General features: G+C 29.5%; 1 long non-coding RNA gene across 1 annotated transcript in view; it reads left to right on the top strand.

Annotated features, from left to right (window-relative positions):
• Positions 1-25,170, top strand: part of LOC139425511 (uncharacterized) — a 188,375-nt gene that overhangs the window by 3,830 nt on the left and 159,375 nt on the right. The window contains exon 2 of the long non-coding RNA XR_015432750.1: positions 16,019-16,181. This is a non-coding gene — a long non-coding RNA (uncharacterized LOC139425511). The remainder of the gene's footprint in view (positions 1-16,018; positions 16,182-25,170) is intronic.

Raw genomic sequence — 25,170 nt, 5'->3', positions numbered from 1 at the left:
ATTTTTTTACACTATTGTAGTTCAATGTTTTCCAGAATCCGGTTGCCAACGCTTTCCAACTAAATGAAAAATAAGTGAAGTTGTCGCTAATATTTTGAAACTAGAACTGAGATCGTCAACTTTCTTAAGTTTAAATTAAATACAAAAAGTTTTAATGGAACTCGTTTCCGTGCAGTACTAGTACACTGTTGGAATTTTCATTCTTAAATTATGGTAAAATGACTGGCAGCAGTCTGTCCATTAAATTAACCGTAAAGTTTACGGAAAAGAACATTTTTTAACATTTACGTTTTTGAAACCATTTATAATAAGTGTGGTTAAAAAAACCATGAATACATGTTTTTTTTCCATTTACAACTAACATGGTTTCAAAACCATAGATAAAAAATTTAACTGGACATTGGAGATAGTTCAGCTGCTTTATGGGGCTGTCATCTTTGAATGAGAGAATCGTATTCTAATAGTTCAGGGTCACAAGTTGGGGATTGCAGGATACTGGAAACTCTTCATGTTTTAAACGGAATGTATAACATTTTGTGATATTAACACCGAGACCCGAACCCCCGTTCCGTCGGACACGAGATTGACAGATTTGCCCTCTCGTCTCAATATGCATCCATCTGCAGGCAATTAAGTGGCTTCATTAGATGGGCCTAATTGTTGCTATCAAAGTTTGGGTGTTTAGCAGTATTCAATAAAAGCAGTTAATAAACTGTTTTTCTCACAGTTTATTAACTGCATACCCTCTTATTTATGGGTTTTTGACTATTTTGTTCAAATATGATAAAACAAAAATTAAATAAATTGTTATTTAACCCTTTTTTTCTCAGAAATTTTTAACAGTGAGTGTCTTTAATTATTCCTTGATAAATTCTTAGATTTTGCTTTCCATTTTATTTATTATTATATTTTTTTTAAACTTTTTTGCGTCATGTTATTTTAAAATAACGAAAAATATATTTTTTAAGCCCAGTGTAAAATGAGGGAATAAAAATTTTTAATTATACGTATCATTGATTATTGACTATTAAAAAATAGTTCATAAAAGATTTACATTTAATACATACTCTTTAACTTAATGAGCTACACATTACAACAAACAAGCAGTATATGCTATAAGCAAACACGCAATAAGCAACAGACAATCTTATACTTAGTAAGCACTCTCAAACATTTCTGTTATGATGCTGATTAAGTTTTTTTTTCTTAGAGATCATTAAATAAATTAAGAAATCTCTGCAAAAATAAATAACTTTTATAACTGAGAAAAATAAAAGCCAATCTTTCTCTCTCTCTCTCTGCTGAAATAAATTACTTCAATAAAATTAGTATCGGATTTAAATTAAATGAAATCTTAAAAGTTTGATGTCTCAGCAGTTTTTAAAATAATTTCATTTCTAACAAAAAAGTATGCCTAAACCTACTAATGTTAGATTCAGTTATTTATTAGTAATAATATATTATGCTACGACAGTTAAGAAATTTTATCTCTTAGAGACAATATATTTAATTACCCTTCTATAATTCGCCTTAAACTTCATCCTTGTTGATTACTCAATTTGCGCCATTTATTGCAATTTAATGCCTTTAAAAGCCCACTTACTTTATTTTCTTTACTTAAATTCAGGAAATAATAAAGATAATGATCACGTAAAACAACTCTTCTCTTATCGCAAATAAAAATATTTTTTTTAATGTATTTAAGACCAAAAATAATTAAAATGAGTAATTTTGCAATGCAAGTACAGCAAAGATGAATCTAAAATTAAATTATTTGCATTTCTTTAAAAAAAATAATGTAACGATGGATAAATGGATGAAAATAATGTGTAATTTAATTGTTATCAAGACAGTGTCACGCAAATGTATTAGATACATTTGACTTTTGTGAAAGAATTTAGACGATACATAAGCTGTGGGAACGATATATAATCGCGTTAGGGAATGGAAACGACATTATTTAATTGAACGTGTGATGGATTAGAAAAGAGCGTACTTAGACATTTTTTTCAAAGATAGCAAGTTTAATTTTCAATTTGAAATGCAGTTTTTAGATATTTTGTGAAAGATTTTGATTTAAATTGTGTTAAATGTGTGTGTAACTTCATTAGCCGGTATATTTTACAGTTATCATATATATTTTTTGTCGTGAGTAGTTTCTGTTAAACAATTATCAATTGGGGAATATATGCTATATTGAGAAAAATGTATGGGCAAAACTACTTAAATATAGTACTATTTACGGAGTTTTTAGCTCTGTGAGACCACTTATCTGGCTCTATGAGACCATCACGCTTTGGTGATGAATTTGGTAAAATTTACAATAAATATGTTTTGAAAACATGTGATAAAATTTGGCAAATGTGGTAAAACATGGTTATTTTATCATGATACTTTGGAGCATGGTATAAAAATTATTTATTCCGTATAATTTACTTTTTAGTTTTATGTTTTTTAACTAAATGTATGGTAATAAGAACTATAATTTTGAAACCGCTAACAGGTTACCACGTTAACGAAAAGGATTATCAAATTATTTACAAATGAAATGAATGGTTTAAATACCGTATATTTCGGTTTTATTAACCAGAAGTATGTTTTTTTAATCAGAAATCTCATCACCATACAGTATAGTAATTTTTACAGAATTTTTTTCCATTTATTTTGGACCAAAGTAAATATTTGCGATGTCAAAGTAAATTTTTGTGGAAGAAATCTCAACGTAAATATTTGCGATGAATTTCTGTATCCAGTATGTATGTTGTTAATATCTAGGTAAATTCTGCTTTATTATGAACCCATTCAGGTTTTCCAAGCATGTGCTAGAGCAATGCTTCCCAATTTTTTTCAGCTTTTATACCCTGAATGAGATCGATTTTCTTTAGGTGGTACCACGAGACTTGTGAACAAATTATATTGCAAATTATAGCAAGACAATTATGAACGAATTAACTTATAAAGGACTAATTTATATAAAAATATTTACTAAGAGGAATAAAATTGTTTCATTGTTTTGTAATGAATAATATCGAATTACACGATTGGCCATTAAAATTGATACACCAGGAAGGCGACGCACCATGGACGTGAAATTTACAGGACGGATAAAGCATGTTTTGGTATGCAAATGATTAGCTAATCAGCGCATTCATGCAAAGCATGCGGCTGTACCGGCATCTACAATGTGTACAAAAGAAGAGATTTGACAGTAAGTTTTTCATACAGAAATTGAATTTGAGCGTTGTTCTTGAGTAAAAAAGTCTTTGTTATGCCACGTGTAAGAAGGAGAAATACCTACTAGCATGTGTCTGAGTTTGATCGAGGTCGAATTGTGGCCTACCGGGATTGCGGTTTATCATACCGAAGTATTGCTGCTCGAGTTGGTTGAGATCCCATGAATGTTAGCAGAATATGGAATCGATGGTTCATGACGGTCATATGCACTATGCGGTCATATGCATGACCACATAGTCATATCCACATCACTAACAGCCGAGGAAACAGATATGTTATCCACATGGCTTTAAGAGTCACGAACCCTGAGTACAAATGAGATCATTTGCAAGACAACAAGTGTCTGCACGAACAGTTCGTCGCCGTTCTGACAGCCCATGCAGCATCATCAACTGTCAGTACGGCGACCATGTCTTCGGCTACCCTTGATGCTGCCTCACAGGCAGAAGCCCCTCCAATGGTATGAGCAACGACGAACCTGGACGCAGGAATGGCACGACGTCGTCTTTTCAGGCGAATCCAGGTTCTGTATACAGCATCATGGTGGCCGCATCCGTGTTTGGTAACATCGTGGAGAATGCCCACTGGCAGCTTGCATTGTCATACTGGCCCATCACCTGGAGTAATGGTATGGGGTTGCCAGTGGATACACGTCTCGATCACCTCTTGTTCGCATTGCCGGCACTTTGAACAGCAACCGTTGCATTTTTGATGTCTAAGGGCAAGTTGCTCTGCCTTCTCTTTGAGGCCTCCACAACACTACGTTCAGCAGGACAATGCACGACCGCATGTTGCCCACACTGTCCCGATCTTCCTTGACACAGAACAGGTTTGTTGCCCTGGCCTGCAAGTTTTCTTGACCTCTCACCAATTGGTTGCCGAACGACTGGCACGCAACTACTCATCAGTGACTACGGTCGATGAATTGTGGCATAATGTTGAAGCTGCATACCAAGTAACATTATGACTGAATTAAAAATTAAATGGCATATATAAATAAAACTTCACAATTCACTTAAAATGCATTTTAAAATTTTCAACTTCTTACATTTTCTTATTACAGGCTCACGGAAATATATACCGTTTTGACTGAGAGCTACCGTTAAATTTTTTATTATTATTTTATTTTAGTAAAGAAAAATTGAGTTAAATGACAAAATAAATTTCAGACAGATGTTCAATACTTTCGAGATATATTTTTATTTTATAAGTCACCAGAAGAGAATATCGGTTAGAGTGAAATTAAATAATATATTCCATAATATATTGAAATTGAAAGGACATTAAATAGGGCATTATAACTACATGAATTTTGTTTATTTAAAATGTAAACAAATAAATTAAATTTTACAATTCTGACTAAATATTATCATTTTGAAGTATTAAACTTGATTAACTACTAAACTAGATAATGTCATTTTCAAGATTAACCAATCATAGCAACAAAACTTTTAGTAATTAAATGGTTGCTTAACTATCGAAGGATAGACATGTCTCTAGTGCTATCTGTATATACATGACGCAACTGCAACAGAGCGGCAACTTAGTAACGAGATCTTCAAAAGCATTTGATTTGAAATACCGAAGTACTCCAATCGCAAGTCTCAACATGAACGCATTAGAATCTAACCAAGAGATTGTATGAATACATTAACTAAACGGCTTCTAATTATATTTAAGATATTATATATTATATTTTCTATTAATTTAATTTTTGATACTTACTACTAAATGTAAAATTCATTTTTTCCTTCTTTTTAAACTAATATTAATATATAATTTGAACGATATTAATCCGCTGTTGAAAAACATATTTTGTTCTTTTTTAAAAATCAAAATGCTTTATTTTTAGTTATTACCAAAATTAAATATAGTTTGTATATCTAAAATTCATTGTATAAACAAACACATTTGTTAATGTTTGCAGATATAAGTCCAGATAATGTTTAGATTTATAATTTTTACGCTATTAATATCAAATCGTTATGAGAGGCAAATTTTCTATAGCAAATATTGTAATTTTAACAATGCAATTACAGTTTGAAAAACGATAAATAACTCGTTTTTGACAGAGATTAAAATAACCAGGTATATTTCGTTACTTGATAGAGAGAGATTGAGTCTAAAGTGTTTCAGAGTGTTTTTTCTAAAGTGTTTCACGACTATTTTAAATAAATTGTTACAAATTCTGTTAAAACTAAATAAATTTATTTAGAATCTGAGACTAGTAAAAGTCTCGAACTAAAATACTTTTGAACAAATCGTAAAACAGACTATACTAAATATGTTTTAAACTAAAGATCAAATATTAAACTCAAGATTGTATTTCTTTACTTAATGTGTGGTAATACGAACCATATTTTAGAAAACCTGAAATTTCGGTGAACCGTTGCATATGAACGGAAAAATTACCATATAAATACCGTGTGGTTTGGTTTTTAATACAAGTATTATGTTTTATATAATTTTTTAGCTGAAGGGTTATTACCATAAATTACGGTAATTTTACCAGATTTTTTTTCTCCGAATAATACCTATATTTTAACCTATATTTTACCTATGTTTTATATAATTTTTTAGCTGAAGGGTTATTACCATAAATTACGGTAATTTTACCAGATTTTTTTCTCCGAATAATACCTATATTTTAAGTTAATATTTGATGGCCCAATAATTTGGAATGCTAGTATTTGAATGAGATAACTTGACTACATCAAATAATGCCCATGTATTCTGCGACACAATATATCGATCCATCTAATTTTAATACAAATTTAATAACTACGCCTAATTTAGACACGATTCATAATATAATTTTATGTACAGACTATACAAATGTTGTCATCACATTTGCATATAGATTCCATTTATATCATAAAATGCAATTTCCCGCACTCTCGATCTAGACGTGATTAATTTATGCTATTACCGTTTCTTAGTGTGTAAGGTTTAATATATTTCAACATAAAGTTTTCGTTTAAATAAATTCAAGTTATTTAACAAATCTTTAAGACACTTATTTTATATGATGTTTTTATCTTTTGTAAAATATTGGAATTAAGTGAAGTCCGATGTTCCGTTCATGGGTGTGGTGGAATGAACCTAGTCTCATCATTCAGGTGTCTATGATTTAATGTCTAGCTTTAATCCTTTCTTATCTGTTTTCCCCTAAAAATTTCATTTGCTAAATTGCGGTTAGTACCGGCTAAAAGCGTTCCAATCACAGAGGGTAAAAATAAATTTATATATTACACTCGTGGAAGTTTTTTTTATGCTCGGGACTTGATATTGTTTGGAATCCAGAAGATTTGGACAAGGTAACGTAATTTAGTGCTGCCATCTGTCGAATTGTGAAGTAGTTGTGTGTTCATTATCTGTGGTCATCAGTGTTGAGGGGGTGTCAGAAAGAGATATTCTTTATACCGACTGGGTTTGAACTCAAAACTTTTTTACCCGTAATCTGATGCTGCAATGACCATAAAAAAAAGGTGTGCACCTCGAATCAAATTGGAAGCATTATATAGTGGCTGCTGCATTAGGAAGTCTTTTGAAGCCTAACTAAAAATGAAATAAATTTATTTCGATAGTGGAAAATGTTAAGTTCCATTTTGCTTATTAAATAGTATAGATTATAATGGAAGTATTAAACAGTATTAATTTTAAAATTTTTTATTTTACTTGAATATTTTTACTTTCATAAATTTGTATACAATTCATTTTAAAACAATTTTTACGGATCCTATAAATTTATAATAGTGTTATTATATTAATGTTGCGTGAATTATTTTTCTTAAAAGTCACAAAATAGGCTCCGAAAATTTACATGTGTGTAGCTCCAAGCTCCGAGATTTAACCTGATAATGTTCATGTTCAATTAAAAAAAAAAAAAAAAAAAGAACTAGTGTTTAAAAATGTCAGTCAAAACTATTCTGAAATGTGAATCCAGATTAAAATTGCATGACTTTGCTTAAATTACTTAAAATTAAAATTGTGAATAGAATTTTGCAATAATAATTAGTTTCACTTTTTTTTTTTTAACTTTCGTATCTTTACTAGAAACAGTTACTTTTTTGTTTTCTCCCATTTTCATACCTAAAATTATTAATCATTCCATTTTTTAATGTTATATGGATACAGAGTTTTTCAACATAATACTTTTATACCACCATAACTTGTTACCACGACACTCTCTTTGTATCAGAGTTAAAAGTTTTGAAAAATAATATTTGTAAAAAAAAATAATTTGTAATAATCTAATATATATAATTCTCTTACGTGGCTCCCAAATTTTGGCTGTATTTATTTTCCGCCGGTAGCAACGTTTGCTTTGTTTTGTTTACGTTACTATTTCCCTTACACGGCGAATTGACCAATGATTGCCGCTAAAAATGTCACATGCCAAATCTAGCTGAGGTGGCTCAACATATAGCGCCTTTAAAAACGGAAACTGAAATGACCAGAGAGCATCAGCTGCGGCAATCTCATACTATTAAGCTAGGCGGAAGTGAGTAGTCTTTGTAGATAGATTTCTATTTTAGTATTTTGTCGAAAGCGCTTTTTTTCACGAATTTGTATATTACGAATTTATTTGACGATTTTTGATTCATATCACGAATTATACTATAGCACATTTCCAATAGGTTTAACGAATTACATGTCATTTATTTGAATTCAAATTTATTTTAATGACTTAGTACTTACTAAAAAGATGTAATTTTTTTTTAAAAAAAAGTTTTTATATGGATTTGAATGATTGTTTTGAATTCTTATAATTTTGTGCATTTGCAATATACCTAAGTTAGTAGCGAGTGAAGCGAGCTTGGTTTGCGAAACAAACCATATAAGATTGCGTAGCAATTTTCGGGGGTTGGCGAGCGTCAGTGAGCAGGGGGCGCAAACCACTAGCTTTAAAAATATTCCTCTATATAATATATTTGTCACCATATATTATGATAATTTTAATAAATCAACGTATCTTGAGAGTTAAGTTAAAATAAGTTAACTTGAAATTTTTGTGTTGATTGTGGAAAAAAAATGAAGCGTTTAGAAAACCATTTTTTTCTCTTTTACTTTTTTCTCCACCTTGCAACAGAAAAAAAAGAAGCAAAAAAAAAAAAAAAAAAAAAAAAAAAGCAAAAGAAAGAAAGTTTTGTTAAACAAGAATTTAATAGAAGTGCTTAGATGTTTTTTTGTTCTTTGAAATGATTATTCAGTGCTAATTATTGTGGTTAATTTTTTTTCTTTATGTTTATATTGTAAGGTAAAACAAAGGTATTTCAGCAACTCCCTGTTTGATATTGACGTAAAAGAAACTTTTGCACCGCCATAACTATAGCATTTTTTTAAACTTAAGAAAAGAGAAAAAAAAATACAACCTTTTTTAATTTTCTTTATTTTGGGTGGAAAAAATGGGAATATTTCTTTTTCATAATTGTTTCCAAGAAGTTTTAATTATTCTCTTTATTACATTAATTATTAATTAAGCATATGGCAGATTCCTCTATTTGCCGAAATTTCTTTTTCTTTTTAATATGTAAGGGTCTTGTTCTTATGTACGTTTTATAATTCAGTATGTCCCGTTAAGACTGTCATTTGCATGCATTTTTAGAATGCTTAACAAGAAAAAGGAAGAAAAAAAAAGCGTACTTTTTGAGGGTTGCAAACAAATATTAAATCCAAGAAAAAAACAATAACGCTATCGAAATCTGGTCAATTACAATAGAGGATGTTATAAGCATCAAAACAGGTTTAATTGCAGGTTGAAACTTGAAAGGGTATCTAATAAGGGGTACCTAAGGGTAAGGGTATAGTAGTCGTCTTTCAACTCTTTTCTGTTTCCTCCAACAATTAATCCTGACTTATTATTTATTACTTCCGACTTTTAGTAATAATAGTAGATATCTATGGATTTTTTTAACAGAACTTGTTACATAAAAGATAAATAATTTAGAAAATGTGTTTCTTTTTTAAAGAAAATTTAGTCAAACTGAAGTAGCCTCAATAGCTCCAAAAAATCTTGATTAAATCATGCTCTCATATTTAAATATCTGTAATAATAGTAAACTTCAAATTTTAGAAATGCTTAACAAATGTTTAGAAATGTTTAAAATTATTATTATTTTTCTTCTTTTTACTGTTATTTTACCGCAATTTAATGAAAATTCTAACAGTGTAACTCTTAAGAAAGAGAAAATACGCCTGCAAAATGCTTCTCCACTTAGCTTTTCAACAGCTTCAATGCCATCTATTCACTGGAGACGTTACGTCCTACTCCTCTTTTTCTAACCTCCATAGCTTCAGATATTGCAAGAAAATTAACTTTGCAAAAGCTACTGCTTTTCATTCTTAACTCGTGGATTTAGCTTTATTTACTTCAAGAATTTTTTAAACATAAATTCATCTTTTTTATGAGTTCTCATCATTTCCCAAATTTTCCAATAAAAAGCATTCCCGCAACAGCCCGTTGTAGGATAGGGGGTCACGGAAAATAAGGCTTCACAATTTCGTGACCAATGGCATGATTATGTCAATGTAGTCCTCACTGTGCCAGGCCCTCACTGGGACACTTCCCTGAAAAGTTGGTTCTCATCGATCTGAAGCTGGATGGGCTTCAAGACGCCAATGGGGATCGAACCTCTGTTCTTAACAATGGCCTCCCAGTACCTTATCTACTGAGCCATCGATGCTCATTGGTCCCAAATCGTAGTTTCCAAAATCGTATATCAGCAAAAAATTTTCAGACATCAGCTCTTACAATAATAAAATCTAAAAAAAACAAAAAAATTTTTAACATTAAGTATTTTTGGAAAGAGGTTGATCCATTCACTGTTTTCTAACTTTTTACCTTGTGCTGAATAGTTAAATAACTAATCCCGCGGTCTTTAGGGAGCAGTCTTTGTGGTTGGTTTTATGGCGTAAAAGTGGTCCTTTTTACACTCAGAAGTATCTTTAATGTTGCCACACATAGTAGTTTTGCCATGATTAACTTGAATGATTACATGCCACCATGATTTACTTGAAATACCCCAATGACTTACTTGAAATAAAAAATTCAGAGTTTAACACAGTCTGGTAGAAAGTTGAAAGCACTGACTTGGCGTTAATATTTACTCAGCTATTCTTTCTTGCTTGGCAGTGAATTCTGAAAATAAATGTAAGCCAACTCGATTTAATAATAAATTTGTTAACTCAAGGAGAACATATTTCCTTTACGATACATCATGTTTTTGGATCTAAAGCATTATTCACGTGTTTTGTGATAAGAATGAATATTTTTAAAATAATGTCGTAAGCTAATTTTCTTCCAAAAAAGATTGTGTAAAAAACTACATTGAAATATTAAATTTGGAGAAAAAAAATTTCAAGCACTTTCATATAGTTTTTTTTTACTGTAAGAAAGGAATTTAGTTTTACAGAGTACAAATTTTATTTAGGATGATAGTTTATTCAAACAATTTTTAAAGGTTTTATTTCCCCTTTTTTTCAAAATGTTTTTGCATTATGTATTATGAAGAACATTTTTCAAAGTTAAGAGATAATTTTCTCAAGTTTCGTTTTTACTATTTAAATAAGTTTTAAGGTACTTAGAGCAGCCATCTCTTTACTAGTCCAGAGTTACTTTTTTCCACCCTGGCATAAACCATTTTAAACTAGTGTGTTTTAACAAATGTTGTTATTATAGTATTCATTATTCATTTTTATTTTTAAAAAAATGGAATTAGAATATTTATTATAGTTAACATATTTAAATTAAAGGTCTGTTTCAGTTTTTACCCAAATTTTTTCTTCTAATTTTTAGTAAAGTAATCAAAACTGGTTTCGTCTTTTAACATTATTATAAACCACTAGCAGGCTTGCCCCCTCCTTGCTTCGCTCACCAACTCCCATTTTTTTTGTTTTGTTTTTTTGCAATAAACCTATTTTGAGCTGCGGTGGCTCAGCACAGCTATAGTTAATCCGAAAACGGGAAGTGACAATTTGAAACACCAAAAGTACAGTAAAATTTCAAAATTGAATGTGAACGAAGAGGTTATAAGCTTTTAATTTCCTTTATTCGACTTAAATTGTTATGAAAATATTCTTATCACTTAAATACACTCTAAAATGCATCTATACAGCAAGTTTAAATGTATTTAAGTAAATTTTCAAAATCATTTTCTGTAAATTTGTATTTTTCAATATTTTGATTCATCCTTAATCCTTAATAAAAGAGCGGAAATTTTTGCCAGGAAGTTTCGTGATAATGTTTCGAATTAAAATATTCTGTTTAAATATTCGGTCATTTTACGTCAATGTCAATTTAAAAAAAAAATCATAAATCTGATTTTTTTTCTCAGGGATGACTCAAGGGATTTTAAAATTTTCATAATATAATGCGTAATATAATATTTTCATAATATAATATTTTCATAATATAATATTTTCATAATATACTATTTTCATAATATTTTCTGAATATTATCTTTGATTTGAAAAGTTTTTCAAATGAAAGCTTTTCATTTTTATTCCTCATGGCCTACGTCTACGTGCCTTGTGGTGAAAATGTATGCACAATGCTATTTTCAGTGAGTAAGTTTTTTGTTCTAATCCATGGTTAAACACTTTGTAAATAAATATTATACGCGTCTCAATTTTTAGTGATTTTCATTTTCTCCATATATTTCACTTAACGTTACCATGGTTACAATGAATTTTGCTTTTTCCTCTAAGACAGTACGTTTTAGTAAGTAGTCTGTATATACTGACTTGGGCAAAAAGAAACATATGCTGACATCCTGGTAAGAGAGAGGGGGTAAGTGTTTAGAGTTGGGGATATAGCGTAACCTTAAACCATTTTTTTTTATTATTTACATAGAGTATAACAACGTCAAAGGGGTTTTAGGGCCTGCACCAAGTGTCATCTGTATATATTTTAAAGTCACACATAAAAACATGTTAAAATGTTAAATTTTAAATATTTTCGGAATCTTGGACATACATTTAAATTTGAAAGCATCACATTTCTTTCCACCCTGTCTATTCAGCTGGTCTTGTTTCATTCGTATGAATAAAACAGGATGCCTTTCGGCTACCGTGTTCTTTTTTTTTTTTTACCTTTACTTAGTTTTCGATATTTTTTCGTTGGCAACTTTCAGTTTTATTTTTCCAATCTGTTTAGTTTTCATCATTCACGTCTCCCAAGTCTTGAAAATGGCGCTTACTTTTGAACTAGTAATTTATGAAGAAATAAAGTATTTACATTACCAGGTATGCAACAAATGTTGTTTTCAGAATGTCCAAAGTAATATGCGTAAAAAAGAAGACAGTAAATAGTTCTGAAAAAGTTAACTTTAACAATTCAAACATTTTATTAAAAGAACCGAAACTATTAAGAAGCATACTGCCTGTTATTAGTTATTATATTACTTCAAGACACAGTAATGCATTATTTTACCGTAGTGTTACCAAACTATATTTAGAAAGTTAAGAAAATTCATGTTTACGTAAATTACATGAAATCGATATCAAAATGCACATTATACAAATGTACTAGTATTCTTGCATGAGAATAATTTTATTTATGCCCATTAGTATGCATTATTGCAAACATTTAATTTAAAGCATTTAATGAAGACCAAATATTCTAATCTTTTATCTTCCAAACTACATTAGGAGTAGAGCGTGAATCTCCAATTGAATGCTTTTGTACGTAATGATGTTATTTGCTCAGTTAATTAAGGCGATTACATAATTCACTAAGCAATGTTTCGAGTTCTTAAACATAGACGTTATTTCAATTTATCTAATCAAGCATAACTTGTTAAATAAGTTATAATTAATAGAGTTTTCAAGAAAACAGTAAATGGAAAATTAAAAAAAAATTATTTGAATTGAAAATAGCATCTCTATTTCAGTAGCTATTGTGCAGTGCACATTAAATGAAACACCCTAAATAACTTTTGATCTAATGATTGAATTTTCATTCACTAAAATGATTCAATCTAAATGGTTTGAGGAGGACACCTCAAATATGCTAATTAGTTAGTACAGATGAAAATTTAAATCATAAAAACAGACGTAAGAACGTGCCTTCTCTCAATAAACATTCATTAAATGATTATGATTTTTGACCCCCAATATGTATGGGGTAGTCACATTTATTCATGAGAGTTGATCGAAATTTAGAATCTTAATGTAATTTTACTTTCTGCGTATTTTGTCCTATCTCGAGGATTTCTTTAGCGCTTTAAAACTTTTTTGCATAAAATTATAAAATTAGTTTTTTTCAGCTATTATTTCCCACAAAAAAGAACCTCAAGTAATTATCTACCAATTTTTAATATATTATTTAATAGTAGTAGAAAAACAATTTAATGGTATATATATATGGTATATATATATATATAAATATATATTTTTGCATCATTTTAAAGAGTGTGATTTTATATTACAAAATATAAAATTTCAGCAAAATCTGCCGAGTAGTTCTTAAGAAATCCAACTATAAGAAATTCAGATACTTAAAATTCGCTAATACATAACTAATAACAATCCGTTATTAACACTACTAGTTATTATATCTGAGGTGACCCTTACCCCCCTTCGAACCATTATGGTTGAGTCCCTGCACGTGAAAATCCCACCATTAAATCAAAAGTTATTTAAAATGTTTAATTTTTTTGTGTGCATTGCGCTATATATTTTTAATCCGTTCTTGTCAAAACTGGAGAATTACAAAGAAGATTAAAAAGGATGTATAGGTAAAACTTAAGCTCAAAATAAACTATTTTAAATTTATCAGTCAGAAATTTAAATACGATAATTAGAATGAATTTTGTAAAAATATAAATTTTTTGACTTTTGAGGATAAAAGCTAAAATTTACAAAAGTAGAATTAATAATTTGTTTCTAATATTTTAATATGATATGCCTATTGAGTAAAGACAAATTTTGAATCAAATAATTCAGCTAATCTTTAAATTTATTCAATGACAAAATCTATCAGCTTTGTGAAGGAAAGGAAAATTCAATATTTTATAAAGTAGGCATCCTTTGTGATAATCAATGACGTAGGTAAGTTTCCAAAATGCAGATCTATTTGTAATTTTTAAAAACAGATAACGTCTCATGAATTATTTATTGAGAAATTCTTTTCTGAAACAGTTTTGCATGAAATTACAAATAAATGAGCTGGTAAAAATAAACAATTCAAATTTAGATCGCGATGACTAATTGGTTTCAGTTCGGGAGTTCGCAATTTGAATTCCTTTCATATTTTCACAGTCTTATTGTGCAACTCAATTTTGCTGAATTATAATGAAATTAATAACTTTGTATTCTCCAAGTGTTTATTTAGTTATTATGTATGCAAATTTATTTCGTTCTGCAATTTCATAGCATTATTGTTTCACACAACTTTGATAGGTTAAAATATGTTCTTAATTATCTGAGATTCTGAAAATAAGAGGGAATTCTCCTCGTCGCCCCCCAAAGCAATTTTCATATTCCTTTTAGGAAGAAAAAAAAATCATTCATTTTCAATTATATATCTTGCTTTATTTTTCATACAAATTTCTTACCATGTTCAATGCATAAAAAATCACTTTTCAACTTAGTTCACATATTAACAATTTATTTTCAATGACCTGTACAATTTAAAAGAACAGTGGTCAGTTTTCGCATGCAAATGTTATACCAGCATCCATCCATGAAGAGTGCGCAAAATAAAAAACGGACCACCCTGAACATCGAACCCTATTGATCTAACGATCGGATCTTCACGTCACTCTCTCTTAATTGTTTGAAGGGGTGACTATAAATATGCTAACGTACTTCTCTGAATAAACGTAATTTTTTTTGACGGACTCGGATTTCTAACTTCGAATCAGATATGTATATATATATATGTATATATATATATATATATATATATATATATATATATATATATATATATATATATATATATATATATATATATATATATATATATATATATATATATATATATATATATATATATATATATATATATATATATATATATATATATATATACAAAAGGGAAAAAACGATGTAAAATAAAAAACACGATGAAAATTAAGAAAAATAATAAGAAACCGGAAAAAAAGTTCGAAAAAAAGGAAGAAATAAATAAAAATCCGGAAAATAAAAGATATAATTTTTTCATCGACTCACACGATTATATCCGTACTCCTTTTTGCTGACATAATCGTGTGAGCTGATCAAAGGATTATATCCTTTATATTCCGGAGTTTCAAAAATTTTTTTTCTTTTTTTCCTTTCTTTCTAATTTTTCCCCCCGGTTTCTTGTCATTTTTATTTTTATTATTATTTTTCATTTCCCTCCTTTTTTCATTGTTCTGTGATTTCTTCCATGCTTTCTCTACATTTTGAACTTATTGTAATTATGAATGCATTAATTTTTAAAATGAAATTATGTTATTGGTTGTTGAATTAGTAAAGACAAAATTATGCAACAAGGCTTTGAATTTTTAAAAAAGAAGTAATTTCTTTGCTTTTCTACAAGCATATCAAACCTTAAATATATAACCTTAATATATTTTTAGTTAAACCAATAAACATTCTCTTCTGAATCTAAGTACCAATTTTAAATTTAGAATTTTTCACCATTTTTATTTGAATTTGTGTAGTAAATTAAATAAGCTAATTTTGCGTGAAATATTTCAAAATAATAATAATGAAAAATCGCTCATGTTGTGTTTATGCTTTTTCATTGGATACTTATTCTTCGAAACTTAAAATAAAAATATTTATTTTTTAGATTCATGAAGTTGGGTCTAAAGTAAGAGTTAAAGTTATAATGGAACGTCAACCATTTATTTTATTTTATCTTCGGGGATTTGGCAACAGATCGGAAAAGGAATGTCATCGTAAGCAAATGTCCGGGAAATGGCTGCAATCTTTTTGCCATTTTGTGGCAACAGGTAAGCTGTTTGGAAACAAGATGATTGCTTTTGAAAAGTTTTTATTTATTTATTTATTCCAAATACATATAGGAGGGAAGCAAAATGACAGGATAAAAGTTTTGTTGTGAAACTTCGAATTCATTTAAATAATGCACTCGTGAGACTATTCTACTCGGAATTCTGAATGCTTCGAATGCCAAGGGGAAACTAGATTTTAAAATATAATGTGGGATTTTTATTTATGCATTGTTGTGTTTTAATGTTTTATTTTGATTAAAAATGAAATACTGCAAACATTCACAGAGAAATGATGGATAACTTTTTCTGCAACTAACTTTTATTGTTAATATTTACTTATGACACAACATTGATCAATCTTAGGATAAAATTCTGGTTGGCCAATTTAAATCGTAAAACAAATGGTTCATATTTTATACAGGGGAGAAAGAGGACCATCAGATCTCTCTATAAAATATGTATTTATTAGTATTTTTTTCCTTTCTTAGATCAACAAATGTTGACACTGACTTTCATTCCAGTAGTTCTGAAAATTAAAGGTCAAAGTACTCTTAGTTTTGGACACCAATATTTTATAACCGTCGTTGAACAACCAGCCCAATTTCGGGTTTACGACTACTAATGTTCAATTCCGTAGCCTTGTAATTTTAAACCCAATTTAGTAGAACGGGAAACTCATGGATCAAGTATTGGGAGAAAATTACCTTGATGGAAAGCTTTTTAATTGTACTAACCCGCGTTAACCGGAAAAGAAAACCACGAAAACCTCCAATGTTTAGCCTGAAGGAAGGGGACTCTAAGCCATGATTCGTCTTCCTCTGAAGATATTCTGCGTTGGAACTGCTGTCGGTTCATGTCGAGTGCGGAATTCGTATCGACCAGCCATCGCTGAGATTTGAACCCGGTTCATCTCATTAGAAAGAGAACGCTCTACCCCTTGAGCCTCCATGGCTGGGACACCAATATTGTAAATAACTAAAGTTTCTCGTCTCTAGCTATCGTGAGTTTCGATGTTAATGAGCACTTCTTTAATCGAAAAATTCCATCAATGCCTTACAATATACTATTATTTTTACCTGACCATTAAAAATTATTCTAAATTTATTTACCTGAGATAATTTTGCCAGAAATTCGCATACTCATTGATTAGCTATTGGCAACCGTTTATTGTGTATTTTAAAAAAGTTTTTTTTTAAAAGATTTTTTAAAATGTTGCGTTGCAGCCTCGATGCATAAGCATCAAGCATCACCTAAACACTTATATCTTCAGAATTCTAGTTTTTGAAACCATTTTAGGAATACTACATAATTCTGACCTCAAACAGGTGTCATAGAAAGGTGCCATCTGCGCCACCAGACTGCACCAATGACCACCGGAACACGATCTGTATTGTCTTGAACTCACAAAGGGATATTTGACAGATCCCATGGCTACAATTCATTTCATCAAAGTCATCAATCTGATGGAACCGATATGATTTGTATCAGTTACCTCAGAGCAATAGCAACAGCAAAATTAAAGCATTTTCAAGATTCGTGTCAATTTTTTTGTTGTTGAAACATTTAATATTTAATTTTCAAATGGGATGGAATTTTACAAACAAAAGCCTAAATGTTTGAAACATGATTACTTTTTATTTCGCTTAGCATTTCAGTTAGTACTCCAAAATTAAAATAGAAAATATTGAATGACTGAAAATATTTCAGTGCCAGACGGTTTGTAAAAGTTAATAAAAAGTTGTATCCCGAATCATTCTCCTAATTTTCGAAGAAATAAAATTGATGATAAAAACTGAACAGAAATAGCTAAATAATAAAATTGATGATAAAAATAAAGAAAATCAAAACAACATAGCATTTTCTTAATATTTTCCTCATTGGCGTCAATGCCAATTACTAAATCAATACCTACTATTAATGTTTTCTAAACTCTTATTTGACTTTTTTTCTGATTAGAAATAATATTAAAACCTTAGAAAAAGAATTTTAATAGAGACAATCAACAAACACTCAAAATATCAAATGCCATAATGACTTAAGTAATTTATTTTAAAATAAAAACTGAATGTTCTGTGCATTTTTCTCTTTGATTTCGATAATATTTCGCGCATGAAGCATTGTAGGAACTAGCATTGTAGGAATTAGCGGGACGGGACTGATTGCCTATTTTTACTAAATAACCAATAACCAAAAAAGCAATCTATCTATATTATATAAAACGCTAATACGTATGTATCAATAAAACCGATGATATTTCTTTTCTCGCGTTGGCAACAGTTTTCATTTTTAATTGATAGGCTTCGGCGCGCAAGAGCACGTAGTGAGCATCATATGGCTAATCTATATTAGATAAAACGCTAATACGTTTAATTGATTGGCTTCGGCGCGCAAGAGCACGTAGTGAGCATCATATGTCTAATCGGGAGAATTCTCACCGAATTATAAAAAAAAATTCTCACAAAATTATCTTCATCGAAGCCGATGCTTTACATCCGTCGTTCAGTACTATTTCATATTGTTTTACAACTCATGGTTTTAGCCCTCTGGTGGGAAAGACTTTAAAACAAAACTTACAACAGTTACTTTTCTCAACAACTGAAATTTAGAATAGTGTGATTAAGAAAAATATGTGAACTGTTTGCAATTTCAAATTAATATTGAAATGCACAGGTTTAGAATTTTCTACAGCGAAAAGTTTTCGGAAATTCAGTGTTCAAAAAAGTATACAAAAGCTAGACGTTAAGAACGTATCCAATGAGCGAACAAAGCGAGCATCGGATTCCGAAGCAATCCGAAATGAACTGCGAAAGCAGTTCCGGGGATTGGCGAGCGCCAGCGAGGAGGGGGCGAAGCCTCCTAGTTCTTTAATTAAAAGTGTAAATATTAAAGGTAGCTGATTCAATTCTCACTGTAATCGTGGATTTCTGTAAAAAGTCAAAAGTAAAAGGAATCCCAGAGTAAGCTGATGTCAGCCAAGGGGATTATGGAGATTGAGATTCCACAATTTTGTGACCAGTGGTCTGACGATACGAATGTAGTCAGCATCGCGCTCATGTGTCACCTTTACTTCCCATACATACTGATTCCCATTGATCTCAAGCTTGATGGACTTCAATGCGTTATTGGTGGTAGAACTCTAGGCACTTCACAATGACAGTTCAATGCCAATGACAGTTCAATGCCTTAAAGCTGTTTTTCGAAGGCTATGTCGTAATATGAAATTATACTCTTTTGCGAATAATATGCTATTTTTATAACTGTTGTGAGTCTGCAACTGTTACTTATGACTGTCAGGTCAAGTTTAGCCTATCTGAAGCCAGCGCTGTCTACGCTGACTTTGAAAATGGCGCAGAACGTCAATATGGAGAAAAGCCACAGTTTTAGGAAAAGGAAAAGTGTTTGTGGTTTAATTTTTTAAATATTCAAAAACTTATTCCAATGTTGCATTAGTGTTCGTTCACCAGGAGTTGGCACTTGACTCTTCCTTCATCGCGTGGTATACGATGATACAATTTTGCTAGTTTTGGGAGAAGGATGTGAACAATCCTGAACGAGAATGCTAGTTGGCGATCGTATGACAAAAATATCAACTTCGCAATCTTTATGTACAATTTTTAATCATTAAATATTTCATAAATTTGATTTCTAAATACTACTTAACATTTCTTAAATGCCGATATATTTCGAGTTATTATTAGAGGTATCTCTAGTAGTATTTAGGATCTTACTGCAGCATCAATAGTGTACAGTCAGCAAAAAAAAAAAGATATCACCCTGAATAACTTTTGTTATAATGATCGGATTTTCACGATCTAAGTGTCAATCTTAATGGTTCCCGGGGGTGACCTCAAATATGCTAATTAATTAGTGCTAACTATTAATTAAGTTACGAAATCTGACACAAAAACGTACTTTCTCTGAATAAACATGTATTTTTTTTTACATATTTGGATTCCTAACCTTCAAAATATAGGGGGTAGCCGCAATCTGGGAAATGTGGTCCCCATAGTTTGGTCAGGAGAGCGATCCAAAGTTCGTACCCCTTAATGTTAATTTCGCTTTTTGCGTTTTCAGTCATATTTTCAAAACTAATGAAGCAATTCAAAAAAAATTGCACCCACTCATAAAACTCATTTACCCAAAGATAATTTCATGAAAAAAATAATTTTTAATAATTATTAATTATTTTTTATTATTTAATTAAATTGAGGATGAAAAAATTTTGAATTATAAGGTATGAATTTTTTTATACCATAATAATCTACATATTTTTCAATAGAAAAATCTAAAGTTTCAACTGTTTTTATTTATTAGAAGCTGAAAAAAATTAAAATTAATTATTTTTAAAAAAATAATTTGGCGACAATAAAAAAATGATTAAATGGGGCGATTAATATTAAAATGTGATAAACTTGCGAGGAACTTGACTTCGCGCGCGTAGTGTAAAATTTCATTCATATTTTTTTCGTTAATAATCGTTTGCTAATCTTTTTATTTTTATTTCTTTCAAGCTATAAAATACAATGTTTCTTTTTAGTCATTTAATAATGTATTTGTAATTTAGTAAAGAAATTATGAATAAAACATTTTGAATAAAAAACACTTTATTCAACGAATGTCTACTTTTATAAAGGCGTGCTTCTGATAGAATATGATTATGCACCAGATTGTGCTTACTTAATGTGATTAATTTTTTAATTTTTGATTTTCTTTTTCAGTAACTGATACAATTTCAATAATATACACACGTATGCATAGATTTGGAATAATATATTTATCAATTTCTTGAATATATATTTTATAATTATTAATACGAATGCGTAGTCAACATTTTTAATCATCTTAAAACTTCCCCCGGTGGCTGAGCGGTAGCGCTTCGGCCGGGCAAGGCTGACTCAGCCTTTCATCCCTTCAGTGGGTCGATAAATAAGTACCAAGCATGATTGGGAACTAAACACTGGGGGTTCCGCGTTCGGCTGACCACCTGACCGGAACATCTGCTCCTGCACCCAAGAGCCCTAGGTCCAGAAAACTGAGATGGGCATAGTAGGCCTTGGCCCTCCATGGGCTGTCGTGCAGCTGAGTTTAGAGTAGAGTTTTTTAAAACTTCTTTACATCTTATATATCGCCTTAATCTTAAAATAAATTTGTAAATTACCTGTCTATGCGTGTTTCGCAGAATTATTTTTCTAACTTTTTTATTGAATTTTAATGCAATTTTTTTTTAAATTCTATTATGTATATTTTTTTCCAATAATATACTAATCAATTGTTTAAGTACGTTAATTTATGTTTTTCTTTAAAATAAAATTACTTTTTAAATTATTGCTAAGTTCTTATTGAAAGAAAACTTAAAATTATTGCCAGCTATCTGAGAATTAAATCTTGTTAAGAAATTAAAAATATTCAACTGATCACACTCAATATCATTCGAAGCAGAACAGCTGACTATTTACTAAAAATACTATTGTTTACGAAAAATGAAGATAAATTATTAATTTTATTTTTTTTTATTACTTCTTATTTATTCGAGTAATGAAAAGTAAATGCGTATGTGCGCACAGGGGAAAAATTTAACAGATTGTTTTGTTTTTTAAATGAACAAAAAACTATGGGCATGCAATTTTAATTCAACATTCAAAGTTAATCTTGTGCGCTAACCCTTTTAAGTTACCCTTTTGTCTTAAAAAGTTGAAAATATTTTCTTTAAAAGTTGTTTGTATAATTTCTCAACTTTTGCACAGTTCAAAAAAATATTGCTATATCAGGAAAATGTTCGATATGCCTTGTTTTGTTAAACAACTACTAAAATAAAAAATTGCAAAAAGATTTGAAAAATGTGCTATTTTTAGAATCATCATCTCAAAAATTGTTCTTTTACTCCATTTGACTTTTTTCTTCTTAAATAACTTATAATCATAGTTTTAACACACGTTTTGAAGAAATTATGTATACAAATTTCTCCTAATATTTCGTAATAAAAAAACAAGAATATTAATGATTTATTTAGGGGCCGTTCAAAAAGTACGTACATCCCGAAGGGGGGGGGAGGGGATTCGCTATTTTGTACGGTTTTGTACGATGGGGAGGGGGGGTGGTATTATACAAAGTACGTACACTATAAGCATACACCAAATTAAAATTTGACTTTTTCCTACACACTCCTTAAATGAATATTTAATTTTATTTAAAATAGAATTATTTTAATTTTTATGAAAAAGGGGGGTAGACTAATAAAATGTACGTACTCTAAGGGGGGGGGGAGTAAGACCTTATGTACGGTAATGTACGAAGGGGGGGAGGGGTTTAAAATTTCTCCATTTTTTTGTACGTACTTTTTGAACGGCCCCTTATACAGTGAAACCTGCCAAGTTGACCACACTTGTAAGTTTTACACCTGAATAAGTTGACCTCAATTATCAAGAACGGAAATTTTCCTACATAATAAAGAAGCAAAACCTTTGTAACTTGACCACCTGTCTATCTTGTATGTTTACCACTGAAATAAGTTAATTTTGTCTAGGAGTATTATGAAATTCTATTCTAAAACCCTCATAAATTGACCAGAAAAAAAAAATTCAGAAAATTTTCTGTCATTTCGCAATGTATGTTAATATTTCACTTGTTTGGTGAAATAGTGTAAAAAGCTAATCTAAACCTTTTTGTGAGTTGACCATCTGGGGAAACTGTAGGGAGTCAGCTTTTGACCATTTCTTTCATTCATTCATTGAAAACAGGTGTGTTAGTTGAAAAGTTGCTCTTCCAGTTGCAATAGTGAGCAAATAGGCTTGTATGCGTAGTAATAACAGAATAAATTTTAAAGTATTAAAATAATTTTGTTTTGTTAAAGTTTTCAATGTTTTCGTGTTCTGATATTTTAAGAAATTATTTTTATTAAACACTTCACATGCATAATTAACAAAATAATTTTTTTTTTAAAGTTAGTTAAATATTAAAATTATTTCTGTGTAACAAATTGAAGTTCGTTTAGGTTTAAACACATTTCTTGAGATATTCATTTGGCCATTTGCTAAATCAAATTTTTAAGTCAAGTAAAAAAAAAAATTTTAATGTATAGCAACATGTAGGAAACGAAAAAGTAAACAATGTCCCACCCCTTCTATAAGTTGACCACTTGTCTACGTTGGCCATTAAAACAATGCACATGAAGTGGTCAACTTACCCAAGTTTTACTGTAATTGTTTCATTGAACCAGAGTAGTTAATTGTTTTCGTAATAATCGGCCTTACAACTATTTAACTTAGATTCTTTGGACTAGGCGTCACTTCATGCATGTCTTTCGAGATTGAAATTTCAAAGATAAAATGTAAAAATTACAAGAATGCGTAAGCTGGTTTCAACTAACAAAAAAAAAGGGACAAAATCGTTGGCAAAAGAAGTTATCTCATGAAAAGACTGTCAGAGTTGAAAAATTATTGTAAAAACTGTAACAATTGTTACTCTTGTTTAATTAAGGGTATTATAAACCTAATTTTCGTTTAATCATGTTTTTTAAAGAACTAACGAAAGGAGTGTGTAAATAACATCAACTCTTTTTACTGCAAACTAAGTTTACTTAATATCATTTGCAAATATTAAGAAGTACAAATTCTTGACTTGCTCCTTAAAATAAAGTTTTATTTTAATCGTAGTTGAAGAAGTACGGATATAGTTAAGGGAGGTATGCGACATTCGGAAAAAAAAAGTCGTGTGATAGAGATAGTTTTAAACAGAACGAATTAGTTCTTTTAATTGAAATGCTGACAATATCATTACAGCATTTTGGTTAACAAGCGCCATGAAAAAAGGTTCTGAACTTAAGATATGGATTTTAATATATTTTCCTATTTACATACCCCCTTGATCTCCGCACCGTTTTAATATTCTGTAAAGCATAAAATGAAATAATGTTGAATAAAAAAATAGATTTCAAATGAAATATTTTATTTTCCTTAATACAGGGTATCTGTTACATTTTAGATTTTCAAATTCATAACTTTTCATGTCTAATTCCAAGAATTTTCATGATTTAACGAAGTTACTATTTTCTCCGATAAAAACAGAATAATAAATTCAAAAAGCATTATAATCACATTATATAAAATAGGTATAACCAAAACACTGCAGTAAGAACGCACTTTAATACAAAACCCCTCTATTTAAGCTTTTGGTTTCATATTTTGTAATGTGGCAATCTTTTTCGAAAATATTTTAAATAATTCTTTAAAAATTTCACGTTCATGTAATAAGTTCATTTGAATTCGCAGCTCGCTTTATAGATTTCGTTTCATGTTTTATTCTGTTTCTTCTTTATACTTAATTTTCTGATTTCGCTTGATATTTTTACTTATTGTGTTCCATTATGTTTGTAATTTTTTTTGTAAAATTTTTTTGAGTGCTTCTCAAACTATTGCATTGATATATTTTACTTTGGCTATATTGATACAATAATAGAAAGTACTATTTTTTTGCTGATATAATCGTGTAAGCTGATGAAAAGATTATATCTTTTATTTTCCGGATATTTTTAGAATTTTTTTCCCGGTTTCTTGCTGTTTTATTTTTTATTATTATTTTTCTTCCCCCCTTTTTTATTGTTCCGTAATTTTTCCCAAGTTTTTTCTACATTTTGAACTTATTTACTTATTTTATGAGTTCTATTTACTTGCAGATTATGCGCAATAAATAAAACTTATTATTTTTCGTAATTTTCTTCGTGTTTTTTTTGTTTATATATATATATATATATATATATATATATATATATATATATATATATATATATATATATATATATATATATATATATATATATATATATATATATATATATATATATATATATATATATATATATATATATATACATATATAGATACATATATACATACATACATACATACATACATACATACATACATATATATATATATATATATATATATATATATATATATATATATATATATATATATATATATATATATAT

Source organism: Parasteatoda tepidariorum, chromosome 1, assembly GCF_982258835.1.
Source record: "Parasteatoda tepidariorum strain Cologne lab strain chromosome 1, Ptep-v5.0, whole genome shotgun sequence".
Classification (NCBI taxonomy): domain Eukaryota; kingdom Metazoa; phylum Arthropoda; class Arachnida; order Araneae; family Theridiidae; genus Parasteatoda; species Parasteatoda tepidariorum.
Note: the sequence above shows the minus strand (reverse complement) of the source record. Positions and strands in the feature narration are given on the sequence as shown.